Source organism: Petaurus breviceps, unplaced genomic scaffold, assembly GCF_028583685.1.
Source record: "Petaurus breviceps papuanus isolate PSGF00001 unplaced genomic scaffold, PetGlider_PUasm1.0 214, whole genome shotgun sequence".
Taxonomy (NCBI): Eukaryota; Metazoa; Chordata; class Mammalia; order Diprotodontia; family Petauridae; genus Petaurus; species Petaurus breviceps.
The window spans coordinates 7,585,592-7,605,926 of record NW_027185863.1 but is presented as its reverse complement, the minus strand read 5'-3'; positions in this window follow the sequence as shown (position 1 = coordinate 7,605,926).

Below are 20,335 nucleotides of genomic sequence, written 5' to 3'. Positions count from 1 at the left end.
GTTGTGTTGTTGTTCAGTAGTTTCCAGTTGTGTCTGACTCTCTGAGACCCCATTCTGGGGTTTTCTTGGTAAAAATATGGCGGTGGTTTGACATTTCCTTCGCCAGCCCATTTTACAAATGAAGAAGCTAAAGCAGACAGGGTTAAGTGACTTGCTCAGGATTATAATTTGAATCAGGAAGGTGAGTCCACTTAGCTACCCAAAGTTATTGTAGCTACTCCCAAATTCCCCAAATCACAAATCTTGCTTATGGTTAAGGAGCTTTTTAGAAAGGGAGGTCCAAATGATGCAATGTTGAGCTGATATCAGAGGCTTTTACTTTCTAGCCAATAAGAAGAAGGCACACCTATATGACTGGAGATTTAGCTCTGTCTTCCTGTTAATCACTATAAAAGACCCTGTTGGCCCTCAATTTGGGGTCTTTGGCCACTGAGAAGTCACTGACCCCATTTATTGGCAATTACTAGCCTTGCTAATGAATGGATCACGCTCAGAATTTTCTCTCTCATAATTTCTCTCTCAACAGTTAAGGACCCTGCTTTAATCCCTACAGGCATGACATGGTGATCTCCATAGGAGTCGCTAGAAATAACTTCCTGGGGAATATTGAGAGTCACCCAAGGACACCACAATCCAATATGAAGTTCTAGGTGTAGCTATGTCAATAACAGAGAGATCTTCCAGGTTCGAAAATAACTCATGGATATTTGCCAAGAAGAGTTATTGATCCTGGGACAGATGTCCTCCAAGGAGCGTTAAGTTCCAAGTCTGATGTTTTACAAGGCAGCCTGCTTTCAAGGTTTCACAGAACAGGCAGTAACCTAACCATTCAGCAATAAGGGATGGCTCTTTATTAAATTTTTTCCAAATTTTTAATTAATTTATTTTTAATTTTCAACATTCATTTCCACAAGATTTTGAGTTACAATTTTTTCTCTCCCCATCTTTCCCCTACCCCCACCCCAAAATAGCAAGCCTATTGAATACCCCTTCCCCCAATCTGTTCTCTCTTATGTCCTCCCCCTTTGCCCCCCAACTTTCTAGTAGGACAAGATGAAATTCTATACCCCAGTACCTGTATATTTTATTTCCCAGTTACATGTAAAAACCCAATTTTTAAACATTTGTTTTCAAAACTTTGAGTTCCAGATTTTTTCCCCTTCTTCCCTCCTCACCCACCCCCACTGAGAAGATAAGCAATTCAATATAGATTGTACATGTGTAATTACCCAAATCATTTCCATAGTAGTTTATTGTGAAAGATCTTTATTAATTTTAATTACAGCATCATCATCATCCATAACATTTTTCTCATATAAAGCTCTGAATTTTCAAAGTTCTGCTTATCTCATCTCATTCAATTCTTATGGGTCTCCATGCAAAAGTATTTATATATTATCAATATTTATAATTCTCCTGTCACCAAATGAAAACCAGAACAGAATGCCCACAGACCTTATACATCCATTTCTTGCAAATGCAATAATCTCAAATTCCTACTGTTTTTCATTTACCTGTTTCATTCTCCTTCTTTCCCCAATGCCTTCTAAGTAGTTCATTTTTATATACTTCAGTATCTCTGCTAACCCACAAAGTCTTTTATCTCAAATATTGTAGTTTTGCGCCATCTCCACACCATACCTTCATACATATCACGCCCCATTCCTCTTCATACTTTGCTTCTTCTTTCTCACTTTCCCATCCCGTGTGTTGTTTTTCCCCATTAAGAATCTAAACTATTTGAAAGCCAGGACTGTATTCAGTGTTTGTGTTTTCATCCCCAGCACTTAGCACAGTGCTTGACACAGTAAAAGCTTAAAAATGCTCTATCTACCTATCTATCATCTATCTTTTCTGCCACACTATCCTGCCTAGATGATTCCAAAAGCCTTTTACGGAGGTTCATTCCAAGACAAACCTTTGCTATCTCTTATCCCACATCCTTCTATAGGATAGATCCTATCCCTATTCTTCAATGACTTGATACGGATTTTAAAGACCAGTTTGTTGTTTAAGATGACCCATATAACATCCCTGCTTCATATTCATTTGATTTCCCAGAGCTTCTTAAAATTATTTTCTTATGTCTCCATCCTTGAGTATTATCAATTTCTATTTTATAAGTATAGATCTTTCTTGATATTTCTTTGTGTAATACTCTCCTGAGCTTCTTTTTCAGGTTCTTGATCTTCTCTCTCTCTCTCTCTCTCTCTCTCACACACACACACACACACACACACACACACACACACACACACACACCCCGTACTGCCATCTTCTTTACCTCAGTCTTTTGGTCAATTGACTTTTTCTGTTATTTTAAATGAACAAACAATAACAATAACAAAAAAAATCCCACAGCATTTTAAGTCAATTTCCCCACTAGGAAATACTGACTCCGTAAACCTACCATAGGTTAAATCCTATCCATGAAGTTTGCCTTAGCAATCTACCTTCTATTGTACTGGCTTTTTAATTCTACTCATTCAATTTTACCCCCTTAGGGGGCAAGTAGTGGATTCACACTAATTTAACAATCCAATCCAAAAAACATTTATAAAAGGCATGTTATTGAATGCTATGTCTAGTACGAGAGACAGTACAGTATAATTGAAAGTATACTATAGTCGGAAGAGCTGGGTTCAAATACTGGTTCTGTCACTTCCTAGGTCTCAGTTTCCAGAATGGTCAAATGACAGTGTTGGACCAGATGACCTCTGATGCCCCTTCCACCTCTGAGTGTGTAATCCTAAGGGGCGTATATGAAAGCCAGCATGGTGTAGTAGACTTATTAAGTACCTGTGTGTCAGGCAATGTGCTAAGTATAAGGATACAAAGAGACACAAAAAATAGCCCTGCCCTTAAGGAGCTCACAGTCTAGTGGTGGAGTTGTTTTAGTGTGATCTCCCTCATTAGACCCCAGTCTCCACACTTTTGCATTGGTTGACCCCATATCTGGAATTTATTCCTTCACCTCCACCTCAGAAAGTGGCTCTCAACGAGTCTTCAAGAATCAGCTCAAACACCACATTATACATGAAGCACTTCCTGATACCCCCAAGTACCAGTGCTTTCCTTCCCCAACTACTTTATATTAATTATGTGTCTATTCTGTATATACTTACGGGAACACGTGTTGTCTCCCCCAATTAAATGTAATCTCCTTCAGATCACGGATCATCTAATTTTTTTGTCCCTATATCCCCAGTACCTAGTAAAGCATCTGACACATATTGTGGCTTAATAAATGCTTATTGATTCATTCTACTCTTTTCCACTTACTCCATGTTTTAGCCAAATAGGGTGAAGCTCTGCCCCTGAAAGTGTCCTACGCTTCACACCTCCATGCCTTTGCTCACACAGTTCGCTAGACCTGGACTGTCTTCAGTCCCTTTCTCTGCCTGATAAATTCCTACTCCCTTTAAAGACCAACTCAAGTACTGTTATCTCCATGAGGACTTCCTTTGTTCCCTCAGTGATCATTTTCACCCTCAGAACTCACATAGCACTAGGTTTTGTACATCTCCAATGCCATGTGTATTATTGCTATCTGTCTTTATGTCTTATCCCTCTACGAGACTGTAAAGTCTTTGAGGGGAGGCATGGGGCCATCTCTAAACTCCTTCTCCATTCCAGTATCTTGCATAGTTTTCTACACCCCGGAGTTACTTAAGGAAGAGTTATTCTTATAATAGTTTTTCTTTTAAGTGGACTGTTCCTTCTCACTGGTATTTGAATATGGTAGGATGAAATGAAAAGTTTGTCTTATTCTGTCTTCTTAAAGTTGGAACACAAAAATATTAGAGAAAGAATGTAGCTACAGCATAGAAAATGGAGTCAGTAATACCTGGGTGCAAATCCTACCTCCAACATGAGCTGTGTGACCATGGACAAGTCATTTCACCTCTCTGTGACTGCGTTTCCTCATCTGTAAAATGAATAGGCTGTAAAATGACCTGTATTTAAGGTCTCTCCCAGCACTAAAATCTATGATCCTCAAATCAATGGATTATACTGATGGTGACTAGTCCTTCCTCTAGCGGCAGATACGAAGGTACCATATAATGAAGTTTTCCCTGTGCTTTCATAGATATGGATATAAAGAAGGTCTCCACCAACAGTTAGGATTATTCACCTAGTTGAAGGAGAGATGCCTAACATGCCAGAAAATTGGCAAAAAACAAACCTGATGAAAGACCTTTTCTATTCACTTACCTGCTAAATCTAATGTTTTTTCTCAATACTCATCCTTGTCTTCTGTGCATCCTTTGACAGTGATGATCATCCCAAAGCCTTCCCTCTCCCTAACTTTTTTTATTACTGTTGAGAGTACCACCATCTTTCCAGTCACCCAGGATTGTAACCTAGGTATCATCCATCACTCTCTCCACCCACCCAATACGATCAGTGTGATTTCTACCTTTGTAACATCTCTTAAATCCATCCCCTTTTCTCCTCTAACACTGCCACTCCCAAGTGGTACCCAGCCTTTTGCAAATAGCCTACCAGTTTGTTTGCCTTACTCAAGCCTCTTTCCACTCCAATCTATCCTCCATTTATCTGTCAAATTGATTTTCCTAATGGGCATAACAATCAAGTCACAACAATAATAATAATAGCTAATATTTTATAGTCTTACTATGTGGTAGGAACTTTGCTAAGCACTTAATCACACTGGGAGGTAGGTGCTATAATTATCCCCATCTTACAGATGAGGAAACTGAGGCAAATAGTGGTTAAGTGAGTTACCTAGGGTTTTGTTGGTGGTGGTCAGCCATTTCAGTCATGTTCAACTCTTTGTGACCCCATCTGGGGTTTTCTTGGCAAAGATACTGAGATGGTTTGCCATTTCCTTCTCCAACTCATTTTATTGATGAGGAAACTGAGGCAAACAGAGTTAAGTAACTTGCCCAAGTTCACACAGCTAGCAGGTGTCTGAGGCCAAGTATGAACTCAGATCTTCCTAACACCAGCCCTGGTGCTCTACCCACTGTTTCACCTATCTACCTATTCAATGAACTATCCCCCCTATTCATTAAACTCAGCAGTTCCCTGTTGCTCCTAGGATCAAACATAACCACTATTTAGCTTTTCAAGTCCTTCATAACTTGATCCTTGCCTACCTTTCCAGTCTCCTTACAACTTACTCTCCTCCAAATACTCTTAAATCCAGTGATACTGACCTCTTTGCTGTTCCTCAAGCAAGGTACTCGATTTTCCAACTTAGAGCATTTTCACTGGCTAGCTCCTATACCTGGAACCTTCAGCCTCTTCACCTCACCCTCCTAATTTCTGTGGCTTCCTTCCAGTCTCAGCCAAAGTTAGATCCTCTGCAAGAGAACTTTCCTAGTCCTTCTTAACTTTGGTGCCTTTCTTCTGACTACCCCCAATTTTTCCTGTGTCTATCTTATTTGTACATAGCTGTTAGCACATTGTCTTCCCTATTAGACTGTAAGCTCCTTGAGAGCAGAGACTGTTTTTTGCCTTTTTTTTTGTATCCCCAGTACTTAACACAGTGCCTGGCTGTAGCAGCAAGCACCCCAAGCATCCTCAGGGTTGCTGCCACCACAGGTCCTTGGATCTGCTTTGTTAAAGGAAAGCAACTCAAAATGGGTTAACAAGCTTACTTTAATCAGTCAGATATGTATCGTTCACCTAGTTCAGGGGGAAAAGGTCAGCACCCCGAACTTCAGAATATACAGACAGAATTATCAAGACAGAGAAACAGATCAAATAGACAGTTTCCAAAATGTCCAACTATTACATCCATACCAAATCAACATCTGGGTTTCAACATCTGGGTTTTTTAAAGCCGAGGGGGGGCTCTCAACAACAGCTTCCTAGAATCCAGATGAAATCACAGAACACTTCTCAAAGTGAGACCCCAAAACAAAGCCACACATCTGGGCCCATACAGCCTTCTCCTGGCTCAGAGAATGCAACAACCCCACTGACTCACTGGCCAATCAAGAAGTATCTACTGAAAAACAAGCCTCCCACCCCAGGCTCCAGGTGCACTTTAGCCTAGGGGCAGGGAAGATCTTTAAAATTTACATTCCCATTACACTGGCACATAGCAAGCTCATAGTAAATTCTTTTCAAAAATTTTTTTTTATTTCTAAATTTATTTGTTTATTTACTTTTAGTTTACAACATTCAGTTCCACAGTCCCTTGAGTTTCAAATTTTCTCCGCCTCCCTTTCCTCCTCCCCCTTCCCTCCGCTCCATCATAGCGGTATGGACTCAAATATAGACTCTACAAATATCCTCCCATTAATCATTAGTCAGGTTGTAAAGGAGTATAACTGATGGAATAATCAGTGGGAAAGAGGAAACAAAACAAGAAAAAGAAACACAGCAAGTAGTTTGTTTCACTCTGCATTCAGACTCCACAGCTCTTTCTCCGGATGTGGATATCTTTTGATCATGAGTCTTTTGGAGTTGTCTTATAACCTTACATTGCTGGGAGGATCCCAGTCTATTGAAGTTAGTCGTTACACATTCGTTGTGTCTGTGATTGTGTACAGATTTCTCCTGGTTCTGCTCTTCTCGCTCAACATCGGTTTATATATAAGTCTCTCCAGGCTATTATAAATGCTCCTCATTTCTTATAGCACAGTAGTATTCCATTACATTCATATACCACAACTTGTTCAGCCATTCCCCAATTGATGGGCATCCCCTAGATTTACAATTCTCATAATAACTTAACTGACTGGTTGATTCTCTAATAACTTCTGACTTCCTTTCATATTTCCTCTTTTCCACTGCCTTTATTTTCACCTCCCTGTGTATTTTTGCAACCTTTTCTTTTACAAAAGTATAAGCCAAGAATTCCCACAGGCTCTTTGCCCACTTTACATCTTCAATAGTATTGTATTTCTCTTATCTGCCATGTTTATGGTTTCCCCTTTTCTTTGTTGACTCTTGCCCTAGCTTCTCTGACATAATGACTACATTAAATGCTCACACCTCTTCTGGCATTGCCAGAATGATGTCTTTGGGAAAAGACATAACTGGACTCAGCTTGTATATCACTGGTTCAGTTTTATCTTTACACTCCATTTCCCTGGATTTTGATTAGTCTTTTTTGATGAGAAGCAGCAGTGTACCAGAAAGACCATTGGCCTTAGCTCAACACACCTAGATTAGAATCCTGACCCTGATATCTGCTATCTCTTTGGCCCTGGGTTAAATCATTTCACTGATCTGATCCTCAGATAATAATGGAGATAGGAAAAAAAGATGCATTACCTACATGACAGGGTCAAGGTGGGGAAAGTGCTTTGGAAACCTTAAAGCACTGGAGAAATATGTGAGAGATAATTAGTATTAGGAGAATGTCAATAGACCGCACACATGGGCAGCCTTGCCTCACTTTGTCAGTTCAATTTCTCTCTCTTTCTCTCTCTCTCTCCAACTGAGGACTCTGGTTATATTAATAGCTTCACATATTCCTTTGCATGGTTTAAAAAAGTCATCATTCTTTGCATATACATTCAGACTCAGTTGATATGCTAGTTTTAGCTTTGCAGAATTGTACCATTCTCCTCTTTAAAAAAAAAACTATTTGTTAGAAGAGATGGCTCACTGAGTAGCTGAAGGAGAATGGGTAGGTTCAGAATTGAAGGTGACACAAAAACAAAGGATATCAATAAAAATTTAAAGATAATAATAGCTAACATATAATGCTTTAATATTGGTGAAGCACTTTGCATATATTATCTTATAACAACCCTGTATAAAGGAAGAGTCTGTTATTATCCCTTCTTAAAAGAGGTTCTTTTTTTAAAACATGGACTGCAAGGGCAGGCAAGTCAGCCTGGAAAAAGCAGTAAAGCATCTTGAGGGAGCAAAAGGAGACAGCACATAACATGGGCACCATCACTTTGAACACTGTCTCCCTTCAGACTCTGATGGAGAGACAACACAACAATCTTGGGATAGTGCTGCCCCCATGACCCTCACAGCAATTACAGATAGATCCCAGTGGTACCTGAGCAGCTACATAGAGCACAGACTTAGGAAGACACATCTTTCTGATTCAAATCTGGCCTCAGACACTTACTAGCTGGGTGACCCTGGGCAAGCCGTATAACCCTGTTTGCCTCCATTTCTTTATCTGTAAAATAAGCTGGAGAAGGTGAGGGCAAACTATTCCAGTATCTTTGCCAAGAAAACCTCAAATGGGATCACAAAGAGTTGGTCACGACTGAAATGACTGAACAACAACACGGTAGTGTGAATATAAATCCCCTGAAATGGTCACATTATTTAAATTTGCATTGCATATTTCCACTGGACTGGAACCAATTATATTTTACATAATTTTTTATATAAGAACTACATATTTATATAAATGTAATTAAAAATACATATTTTACATAATTATAACTTCAAGTAGTATACATTCAAATATATGTGGCCACTTTAGAGGATTCCATATTTGTACTGGTGCTACCTAGCTAAATGGAGGGGAAAAATCATTGTGGAAAGGGGTCCCACCTTCCTCATCACTACCACCAGCAACAATGGCTAACTAACTGCACCAAGAGAAAGGATCCTTAAGAGGCAGCAGGACTACCAGTCCTTTATGCAGCCCAGCCCCCAAAGCCATCATCCAGGAAAACAATACTTTTGGAAAAAGGAGCTAGCCATCCCCACCAGCTGTCAACCAAATGCAAGCTAGCTGAAGCTGTAAGGCTTCAAGGGAGAGACAGGAGACAAAGCATACACCTAGTAAGTCACCACGTAACACCCTGATGGAGACAGGCCAGAATCTGAATCTAAGAGCCCTTGGAATAGCAATCCTTCCAGTCCAGTGCCCTCACTCATCATCCTGGGAGGCAGCCCTCATGAAGATGCAGTCCGGCAACTTCTCCTGTTGATTCTATGACTACAGCTATTATAAAAGTATAACTACCCAGAAAAGAAATGCTTGCTACCAAAGTCTTTGGCAATGTCAAATAGTTCAACATAAGAAAGTTATATGACTTTGTTAGTGGAGGTGCCATTTAAAAAGAAGAATTTCCATCTGCTTTGCAGCAACACTCCTAAAGATCATGAAACTTTCCAGTCTGACTTTTAACTTGCACCTTCCATTCATTAAGATGTTAGCTCCTTAGGGGCGGCCAGGTGGCTCAGAGAGTAAGAGCACCGGCTCCGGTGTCAGGGTGACCTGGATCAAATCTGGGCTCAGATGCTCAGCACCACACCCAGAAATAACTGGCCGTGTAACCTTGAGCAAGTTACTTAACCCCGATTGCTTTAAAAAAACAAAAATAAAAAAAATATGTTAGCTCCTTGAGAGCAGGGACTGCCTTGCTCTTCTCTTTGGATTCCCATTAATTAGCATAACACTTTGCATATAGTAAGTGCTTAATAAACATTTTATTTATCCATTCACTCAAGAGGAAACTGAGGCTGAGAGAGGTTATATGACTTACCTAGAGTCATACACCCAGTAAAATGTCAGGGAGAAGATTCAAACTTAGGTCTTCTTGATTCCAAGTCTCACGCTATCCACCATGCCACCATGCCACCTTGCCTCTAAAAAGTTGTTGACCAAAAGGTTTTTTTCCCTTAATCTGAACATATTTCCTTTCTACCTCTGTCATTGATATTTTCCACGATTTTTCTTATGTTCATCAAAAAATGAGTGAATTCCCGTCCTTTGTTTTCCAACACAAACCACTGCCCCTTCTGAATCATGCCCTCAGCTATTCTTAACAGATTTGGAGTCATATTCCTGCTGTGTTAGTGGTCTCCAGTTTCTTATATCATCCATCTCACTGTTTACATGCTATTGTTAATAATCCTCATTTCATTATACTGGTCTTTCACCTTTCTTCCTCTTGTCACTGAAAACAACAGCCAAAGGTCAGCTCCAGTGGTCATCAAAATAAGTAATAAGTAAGCCAGCAAGCCTAGAAACCCTTCTCCTCTTCAACAAGTAGATTGTACTGCCCATTTCTTGAGCTATTTGTCACTTGTGTCTTTACCTTTTGGTTGTCCCCAGCAACCCCACTCTAGTTCATATCATTGTCCCCTTCCATACCTCTTCTTGCTCTTAGAAGAGCTCCACAGTGAGCTCCTCAGTTAGCCACAGGTTCTCTCTTCTCAACCCTAACCCATCTTAATCCCTTTTCTCTATTAAGCTCACCACTGTCCTTTCCTTTCTTCTTCATACAAATTTAAAGGGTCTGTACATAATGCCTTTATTTTCATTTGGCCTTTTCTTTATCTTTACTCTGTTTATACAGACTTTTTCTCATTTCTCCTTTGATTTTTACTTCTTTCTAAGTCTCTTTACCTTTGTATTTGCTATCTATGGCATGAGCTCCATTAAATGCCTTTCTACCCCTTAAAATAGCTATTTTCATCTTCTAAGTCTTTTTCTTTTAATTCCTATTGAGAGATGGGGGAGAGGGAGTTGGTTGCTTTTATTTTTTATTTTATTTATTTTATCCTGAACTTAAGAAATAAAGCGTGCATTTCTATAACATAGTAGAATAGAAAAAAAGATGATTGTACATGAAACTATAAATCCATTGTGTACAACTTGCTATTCCTTTTAAAATACGATAAAATTATCTTGTAACTTTTTTCTTTTTTTCTTCCCTCTCCTCTGTTCTAGAGATGTCTACCTTTAGACACAAGCGTGTGTGTATGTGTGTGTGTGTATGTGTGTAAAACTACTCTATATATTTCTACTTACCAGTTCTTTCTCTGGATACAAATAGTATCTTCCTTCATATGTCTTTTGTGGTTAATTTGGGTATTTATAATAGTCAAAATAATTTAGTCCCTCAAAGTTGTTCTTAAAACAATATTGTTACTATATATAACATTCTTTTGGTTCTGCTCATTTTGTTCTTCATTATTTCATGCAGGTTTATCCATGTTTTTCTAAGATCATCAAGCTCATCATTCCTTATAGCACAGTAGTATTGATTGCTTTTACATACAAATGATAGAATACAAACAGATGAGGAAGCAATATGGCATGGTGACTAGACTGATACACTTAGAATGAGGAAGGCTTGGGTCCCAATTCCACCTCTGAAACTTTTTAGCCAGTGTTCATGGGTCTCACTTAATCCATAAAAGTATCATGTAACTTTCTAAGATTAACTAATAAACCATAGATGAATGTAAGTCTGTCTTACCCCACTGACAAAGTCACAATTTCCTCACGTACTGAATTATTTTTAAGCTTGGCCATTCCCAATGACGTGTTGGTAAATATTTAACAAATTACTCTCTTTGGGAGAAATGTATACACAGTGCACATTAAGTTTAATATGAATTGTTAACTCTTTCTCCATCACTTCCCTAAGAGTAGATAATCAACAAGGATAAAAATGAAACCCTGATTTGCAATATTTGCCAATTTCCAAAGCACAACTGCTCACACTGAAAATTTAACAAGTGGCGCTTATTAGCCCACATTAGCTGGATCCAGCACACCCCTCCCTACTACCAATCTGCTATCTTGAAAGAGGATAGCAGATCAGGGATCAGAGGATCCGAAATTCAAACCTGGAAGGGACCTTCGAGCTCTCTCATTTAACAGATGAGGAAACTGAGGTCACTTATTTGCCCTAGAACACACAGGCAGCAAGTGGCAGAGCTGGGATTTGAAAATGGATTCTCTGACTCCAAATCCAGCGCTATTTCTATTGTGCTAAGCAAACTCACATCCCTTATTATTCCTTTTATTGTGTTTTAAATTTTCTATTCCAGAAGGAACTTGCTAATCTTCCACAAACCTCTGCCAACTCAAACAGGTTTTGAAAAATTAATGTAGACTATCGCTACAGCTTAATACAAAAAAATAGCATCTTGAGCTGCAGATTTCGTAACCTCTTGTATTTCTTTTGTACATGTGACCAATTTTACTGTCTTATGCCATATTCTCTACTTTAGGGAAGTAAATACAAATGTCAGTGTAGCAGAGGGCATGGGACGCTGCATACCACAAAGGAGGAAGATTACCCAGAGAGACCTGGGAGGTACTTAGATTCTCTTTTTAGAATATAAGCTCCTTGAGGGCAGAAAGTGTTTCATGTTTATCTTTGCTTATCTAGTGCATAGCACAATGCCTGGTATAGAGTAGATAGCTAATAGATGCCTATTGATTTAATTGTGCTGTATAAGGAAGAAGTCCTTGTGATCGCCACCCTGTTAAATTGAAGTTTCTGTAAACAACTAAAAACAAGTGGCAATTAATGGCCCTAGCACTTCTAAAGGGGCATTCATGGAAGCTAAATAATAGGAAAGGGACTAATGTGTCTGGAATCAAAGCAGTCTGTATATGATAATGAAAAGACCTTGTTACAAGACTTGAGAAAATGTAGGAAAGAAACTGATTGAGCGTGGAAGGATCTCTACAACTGTAATGTATATAATGTTGAATTCTATGTCCATAATCATAAGTAGGGTGGATCAACCAGGGCTTTATTCCAGGGTATCAAAATTTAGAAGGCATTGATAGCACTTGTTTTCTTTCAAAAGGTAGAAAAGCCTGGGATTAGCACTTAGCAAAAATAATTAGGTAAAAGAGGAAGTTCTCAGATCCCATGTTTTCTCCTTGTCCTGACTTCACCCCACTCCTTTCCCTGGCAGTGACTGCTCCAGCATTGTTGTTGTTTTTTTTTTAATTCTCTCCTTCCATTGGACTTTGTGTTCCAGGTTCTTTTCTGATGCTTATGTTGGCCTATAAAGTGTCTCTAGTTACAGTTCAACTGAGTATCCTCCCATGCCTTTCATGTGATACATGGTTTTAGGGGCTGAGCATCTGTCAGCTGGAGTGATGACTGGTACTGATCCAGAGTCCACACATGCAGACGTAAGAACCAGACAGGTAGACAATGATGAAAGCTGTGGTCAGTTCCATCCTGCAGTTGCCTATCTGAATTGTAATAGCTGAGTTTAATCATTTAATTTAAAAAGAGTTCTGGTCCTTAAAGAACAGGGCCTGATGCAGACATTGGGCATGTATATCACAAAATAAACACCCTTGAATACTGTATTTTTTCTTAAAATGGATTCTAAATATGCTTTCATGGGTCACTTTTTGTTTAACATCAAGACTTATCTCCTTTTCCCAAATGCAAAATAAGTCTACTGTACCCTCTTATATCCAGGAAAAGAGCCATAATTCAATTTCAACACTTTGAGGATCTATGATTTCATCCATGTGGGTCTTCCTTGACTGCTACAGATCACAGCCCCATGTATGACTTAGTTTATGATTGGCTATAAATTGCTTTGGACAAAAGAATACAATCAACTAGTGACCAAAGCTCTGATAACCAGCCTCTCTGAACTTTAGGCTGGTCTTCGAAGGAGAGACATACAAGTTATTACAAGAGCCATGCTCAGACTCTTTGATTTGTTAGGACTTGTCCTCTGCTCCATGAGGATCAGGACTTTAGAGGAACCACAGCCTTAAACAACTTTTCCTTCCCGAATTCCCTTTGGAGGGGAGGGGGATAGAAGCTTCTACAACAGCAAAGTTGATCTTTTCTCATCCATTGTCTACAACCATCATGCTACATCCTCCAACTTGGAATTCGTATATCTTTCAAACATCTGCATTCTGTGTTAAACATAGATCTTGTACCTATATCACTTTCTTCCTCTACTGATCAATGTGAAAAGTCCCCCAAACCAGTGTTTATAGTTGCAATAAAATTTCCTCCATGTTTTTGACCTCTTTTTAACCTCTACTAGGTCCTATCAAAATGGAACAGCTAGCAGTATAGACCTTTTTAGTAAATACTATGTGCATGTTGATGAAAGACCTGCCTAGCTAAGTTCAGAGGGGCTCGGTCATCAGATAGTTGACCATAAAGTAATTTTTTTTTATCTTAACAACTCATTAAACCACTTAACTGAGCTATGAAGAGATGGTGACACAAGAGAGAATACTTGACCAAGCATTTGTTTCTAGAAAACTGTGTGCCAGGCACTATACTAGCCACTGAAGATGCAAATGCAAAAGTGATCACAGGTCTTATCCTCAAGGAGTTTGCATTCTATTAGTAGGACACAACACATGCCAGGAACTGGTAATCAATAAACATCAATCGATCAAAAACATTTATTAAGTAACTACTATGTGTCATGCATTGTGCTAGGTGCTGAGCTATAAGAACCAAAATTTTCCTCAAGGAACTTACATTCTATCTAGGCAGTCATAGGAATAGTGATTGAAGCCACAGGGCAATAGAGTGTCACACTCTTCTAGTATCAATAATAGTATTGGCTTGACTATTGTTCCCTGAGTGAGAAGTGTGCAGGATGTGGAATGCACAGAATTGCTTCCTGCTATGGTTCCATTCTGCTAACCATAAATTTAGAAGAAGCCTTGTTCAATGAAATATTATTGAAACCTGGCCTTTTTATATCTTTTCTCTTTGGCTGTGCACTTAGTGGGTCTTTTGGATTCCTTTCCTGATCACATCTGGTAAAAGGCAATACTATGATGGAAGAAGCCTTGGTCCCTCCCCACTAAGGCCATCACGTGGTCCTCTGTATACAGGATTGGGTTCTTTACTTGCATTAACTTTTGTTTTTTCACTTTAGGCAAAGGGAGAATGGGCATCCCTGTGCCCCAGCATCCAAGGTTTATAGCCAGTTTGCTATCAATGACTACAGGAACAAGACGTGATTTTTGAGAATGATCTTAAAGACTCATCTGATAATCATGATACTTCTGCACAAGAACTTGGAGGAACCAGTTTGTGTAGGAACTCACTCTCCCAAGAAACAAATACATGATAGGGGAAAATGTTTCTGGAGATAGGGATGATGGTTGTAGGGAATGTTTGTATTTTAGTTATTGCTGGATCTATTTGATGGTCATTGGTTAAAAGGAACTGGAACACTTCTCAATGGTACCTAACAGTGGGAGGACACAGTCATGGCAACTTGAGATGATAGGATTAGAAAAGAAACATACACTCCCCTCCCAACCTTCTTAGAGTCCCCCTAGGACTCCGGGGATAAATGGGAATGTAGCCTGCTTGACTCTAGGCAAGTGAGTCAGGGCAGACTCACTACAGATGGAAAGCTATCTGCAGAGCAAGATGGAACTTGCTGACATTCACCCTAGTGTGGTAAATGGCCAGATAGAATGAAAAATGGTGTGTTTCTGGGTGCATATAGAGGGACTGAAGTGAGGATGGATTCATTCACCCTTGGACCCAACAGCTCCAGGGAAATACCAAAGCTAAGTGGATTAACTTTCCCAATGTTATGATGTCCAAGGTACCATGATGACGAAATCACGGATCTCTGATTTTATTTTTTATATATATATAGCAGGAGGAGTGACACAGCTTTTACACATTCCCCTTTCCTTAAGCTCTATGGTCCTCTCATCACCACATCTGTACCTAAATACATTCTTCCTTTTCTAATTATTTTGGTAAGCAATATGGTAAAACAAAGGAACAAAAAACCTCTAGATGTAACATCAGAAAGAACTTGGTATCCCTGGACTCATCACTTAACCCTGATTGCCTAAAAAACAAAGAAACAGAAAAACCCAACCAAGATTCAAATTCTGACTCTATCATTCACTCAGTGTGTGACCTTAGGTAAGCTACTTAATATTTTTGAGTCTCAATGTCCTCAGGAGTAAAATGAGAATAATTATGTTTGTACTCCCTACCTCACATTGTTGTTATAAGGATCAAATGAAATTTGTGGATGTAAAATGCTAGTTACTATCCAAACAATCATCCCCTTTCTCTCTCTCTTCAGTCTTTCCATTTGTACTGGCTTCTTTCTGGGTACCTAAAAAACACCCAAGTGTCCCACATCCTCAAAAGTTGCTGTCAGTTGTGTCTGACTCTTCATGACTCCATTTGGGCTTTTCTTGGCAAAGACACTTCTCCAGCTCATTTGATTGATGAGGAATTGAGGCAAACAGGGTTAAGTGATTTTCCCAGAGTCACACTTCTAGTAAGTGTCTGAGGCCAGATTTGAACTCAGGAAGAAGTCTTCTTTATGCCATACCCAGCAATCTATTCACAGCACCACCTAGCACCCATTCTCAAAACAATTAGTACTAAAACCTACCATCCCCTCAAACTATTACCCTGCATCTCTACTCCCTTTTCCAGTCTAACTCCTAGAAAAAAAGCTATTTATTCTCCTTGTCTCTGTTGTGTCTTCTTTCATTTCCCAACCATTTGTAATCTGGTTTCCAAACTTATCTGAAACTACTCTCTCTGAAGCTACCAGTGTTGTCATAATTGCCAAATGTGATGTTAGTTTCTCTGTCCTCCTCACTCTTTTTTTTCTTTTTTTTTCTTGAGGGGATAAGGCAAGGCAGTTGGGGTTAAGTGACTTGCCCAAGGTCACACAGCTAGTAAGTGTCAAGTGTCTGAGGTCAGATTTGAATTCAGGTGCTCCTGACTCCAGGGCCAGTGCTCTAATCACTGTGCCACCTAGCTGCCCCTATCCTCCTCACTTTTAACCTCCAAAGTATTTGGTACTGTTGACTATCCTTCTGTTGTACTCAGCTCTCTGGGTTTTTGTGAACCTGTTCTTTCTTGGTCCTCTCTTTACCTGAGTCCTTGATATCCTTTGCTCATCATCCATATCTGTGAATGCCAAGGCTCTGACCTGGTCCCACTTCTCTCATTATATTTCTTGTCTTGGTGATATCAGCATATCCTATGGGCTTAATCATTATCTCTGTACTGATCACTCACAGACCTCTATTTCTAACCCTAATCTCTCTCCTGAACTCCATTCCCACACTACAACCTGCTGAATGATTTGAATTGGATGTCCTGATTATATCTGAAACTCCGTGTGTCCAGAATGTCCACTTTCCCACAACCCAACTCTCTTCCTGTTTTTATCTCGGGGCACCATCATCCTCGCAATCCTCCAGGCTGCCAGCCTCAGAGTATCCTCCAGGCTGCTGGCCTCAGAGTATCCTCCAGGCTGCCAGCCTCAGAGTCACCATCCTCAGCTCCTCATGCTGACCTCACGTATCCAATCAGCTCTCCTATCTTGTTGGTTCTCTCTCCGCCAGATCTTCCCATCTGACTCCTCTCTATTCAGGCATCCAGCAGCCTAGTTCAGTCCTCATCATCCGCTTCTTCCCAGAACGGTAGCAAATAGCTTCCTAATTGGCTTCCCTGCCTCAGATTGACCCATTCCGTTCCATTCTCTACATAGATCCCAAAGTTCTTACTATGTCGACCTCCTGATCAGCAAATTCTAGTGGTCTCCTATTAACTCTTGGATCAAATACAATCTGCTCTGTCACAACCTGATTCCGACCCACTTTGTCATCTTATAACCTCCCTCTACACACACTACAATCCAGCAAAACTGGCCTTCTTACTGTTTGTTCCTTACATAAGATACTTCACATCCCATCCCCAGGTCTTTGCACCGGCTGTACTCGATGCCCAAAATGCACTCATTTTTACTATCATCTCTCAAAATCACGAATTCACTTCAAGGCTCAGTTTCTATACGATGTTGCTAGTACCTCTCCCTCCCCAAATCACCTCTCATCTACTTTGCATATGCCTATATGTGTATATATTATATCCCCCAGAGAGATCATAGACTATTTGAAGACAGATATTGTTTCACTTTAGTCTTTGTATCCTCAGCACCTACCACATTGCTGGCAAATGGTAGCTGCTAAGAAATGCTTGATGATTGATTGATTGTAACTGTCAAGTGCTATATAGTTTTATTACTTTTTAGTGCATTATACATCACTGTTGTTCAGTCATGTCCAATTCTTCATAACCCCATATGGGTTTTCAAGGCAAAGATACTGGAGCGATTTGCCATTTCCTTCTCCAATGAACTAAGGCAAACAGGCTTAGTGACTTGCTCAGGGTCACACACACAAATGTGAACTCAGGTCTTTCTTCCTGACTCGAACTCCAATTCACTGACTCACCTAGCTGCCTCCAATGTGCAAAATTATTATACAATGTTGTTCCGTTGTTGCCATTTTGGGTTTTCTTGGCAAAGATACTAGAGTGGTTTGCCACTTCCTTCTCCAGTTCTCAATGAGGAAACAGGCAAATAGGGCTAAATGATTTGCCCAGGGTCACACAACATGTAAGTGTTTGGATTGGAACTCAGGTCTTCTTGACTCTAGGCCCAGCGCTCTATGCGCTGTGCCACCTAGCTGCCCCCAATTACTATAGGTGATAGGCACTTAATAAATATTTGTCAAATTGAAATTCCTTTTGTCTTTTTCTCCACTAGTGACTCTAGATGCACATTCCTCTCCCCCTTCCCTTTCACCTCTTGTAAGTTTCAGACAAAGTTATTTCTTCTCCTATGTATTCTCTGTTTTCTTCCCTCTGTAAGAATGTTTCATTTTCTGGATGTATCTCTTGTCCATCGCTAACTACTCGATCTATTTCCTTCTTTACCACCCCCCCCCAAACCTGAAATCCCCCTTATTACCTTCTCTCATCTCTTTCAGAAACCTGCCTCGCCTCCTTGCCTTCTCTTTTTTCCTCCCTGCCTTCATTTGGCTAGATGTTACTGGCTCAGTTCTTCCCTTTCCCCTTTCATTCTGGTCCCTTTTCATCCCAAAGGTTGTACACAGTAATAATCTTTTTCTAGCAGTCGCTGCTGCGCCCTTGTTCTCTATGCCTTCAACACTTTCTCTGACTGAACGTTATATTCAGATGATTTCCTAAGCCAAATCTAGAGCATGCCTTTGATTTTCTCTCGAACCAGCTGTAACCTTTCTCTGTCTCTGAATGAAATGCATTTAGCAAGTAGTTAGCCCCATTCACCTCTTTTCTCAGTTTTATTTCATACTCATATTTCCCTGTTGGCAAAGGGGAAACAATCATAAAGGTTTTCCTCATACAAAGTATCTTCCATGTATATCCATCAAAATCTGGTAAGATTGGGGCGGCTAGGTGGCACAGTGAATAGAGTACCAGCCCTGGAGTCAGGAGGACCTGAGTTCAAATGCAACCTCAGACACTTAACACTTACTAGCCATGTGACCTTGGGCAAGTCACTTATCCCCAATTGCCCTGCCCTCCCCCCTCCAAAAAGCAAAAAAAAAAATCTGGTAAGATGTTTTTCTCTTTCTAGTGTATTGGGATTGCCCACTCTTCCATGGACTTCTGTCAATTATGTGGAGAGGAATTCTCTCCTCTAACCCCTTCCTAGCGGCAGATAGAGTCATTGTATACATGCATCAGTTAGAACATGTGCTTGCTTATGGCTTGATCTCAAGCCCCCCAGCAGTCTCCTTTGCTTTTTGTCTCCTTTCCTGAGCAGAGATTACCAAACAGTAGTCATGAGATAGATGTTTCCAACCTTTATGGCTACAGCCTGAGCTCATGAGGTTGGGAGTCATTAATAGGTATAGGTACTCCTTATAACTACACTTCTTCTCAGGAATGAAGATGACTGATCATTGACAGTAGAATGAGTCGTTCATTGCTGCTTGACCTTAATATATGGACCTTGAATGAGTTGCTCAGACAGTAGGGCTCTGAAACACAGATGAAATACCTATTCCACAGTCTCACAAAGTGTTTCACGTTTTAAGTATCAACCCCCCGGGAGAGTATATTATAAGTGATGGGTTACTGTTACATATTTTAAGTATGTTTCAATGCACACTTATAAGTCTTTTGTGTTTTAAACTTTTCTTTGTAGTGGAGGAAATAACTATCCTATTTTTAAAAATCCTTTAAGTCTCCTATGATAGTGATTATAGAGATCACTTAATTCATACAATCCAAAGGAAAGCCACAGGAAACAATGAGTTAAGCAGAGATAGTTGTTAATCAAAAATGAGCCATTGTCATAGAAGATGTAAGGTTCAAATAAAATAAGGATTTTTTATTGATGGTGAGATTCTCTAAATGTTCTTTTTTGCAAATGATAATGAACTAATTACATTGAACCCAAAATACTACAAAGCTAGAGTAATATGAAAGATTGGTTTAACTATTGTGGGGGGAAAGAAAATGAATGGAAAAAATTACTTTGTCCAGATCATGGCACACAATTATAACTTGGATAAGTACTATAGGTAAATGATGAACTGGGCCTATAAACGTTGTCATACCACAGGAGACATCTATAAATCAAGTGTGTTCGAAGGGAAGTCATTCCAGAAATTCAAGAAAGCATGGTATTATAGCTAACTCCCCTGAGAAAGAACCATTCAGAGTAGAGGAGAGGCTTTAGTTCTAGTTCCTCTCTCCTCTTTGTCCAGAGGAGGACCTTGAGAGCTTTGAAAGGTTAGGAGAATGTTGCCCTCCCATCTTCCTTTCCATGTCCTAGCCATTTCCCTACA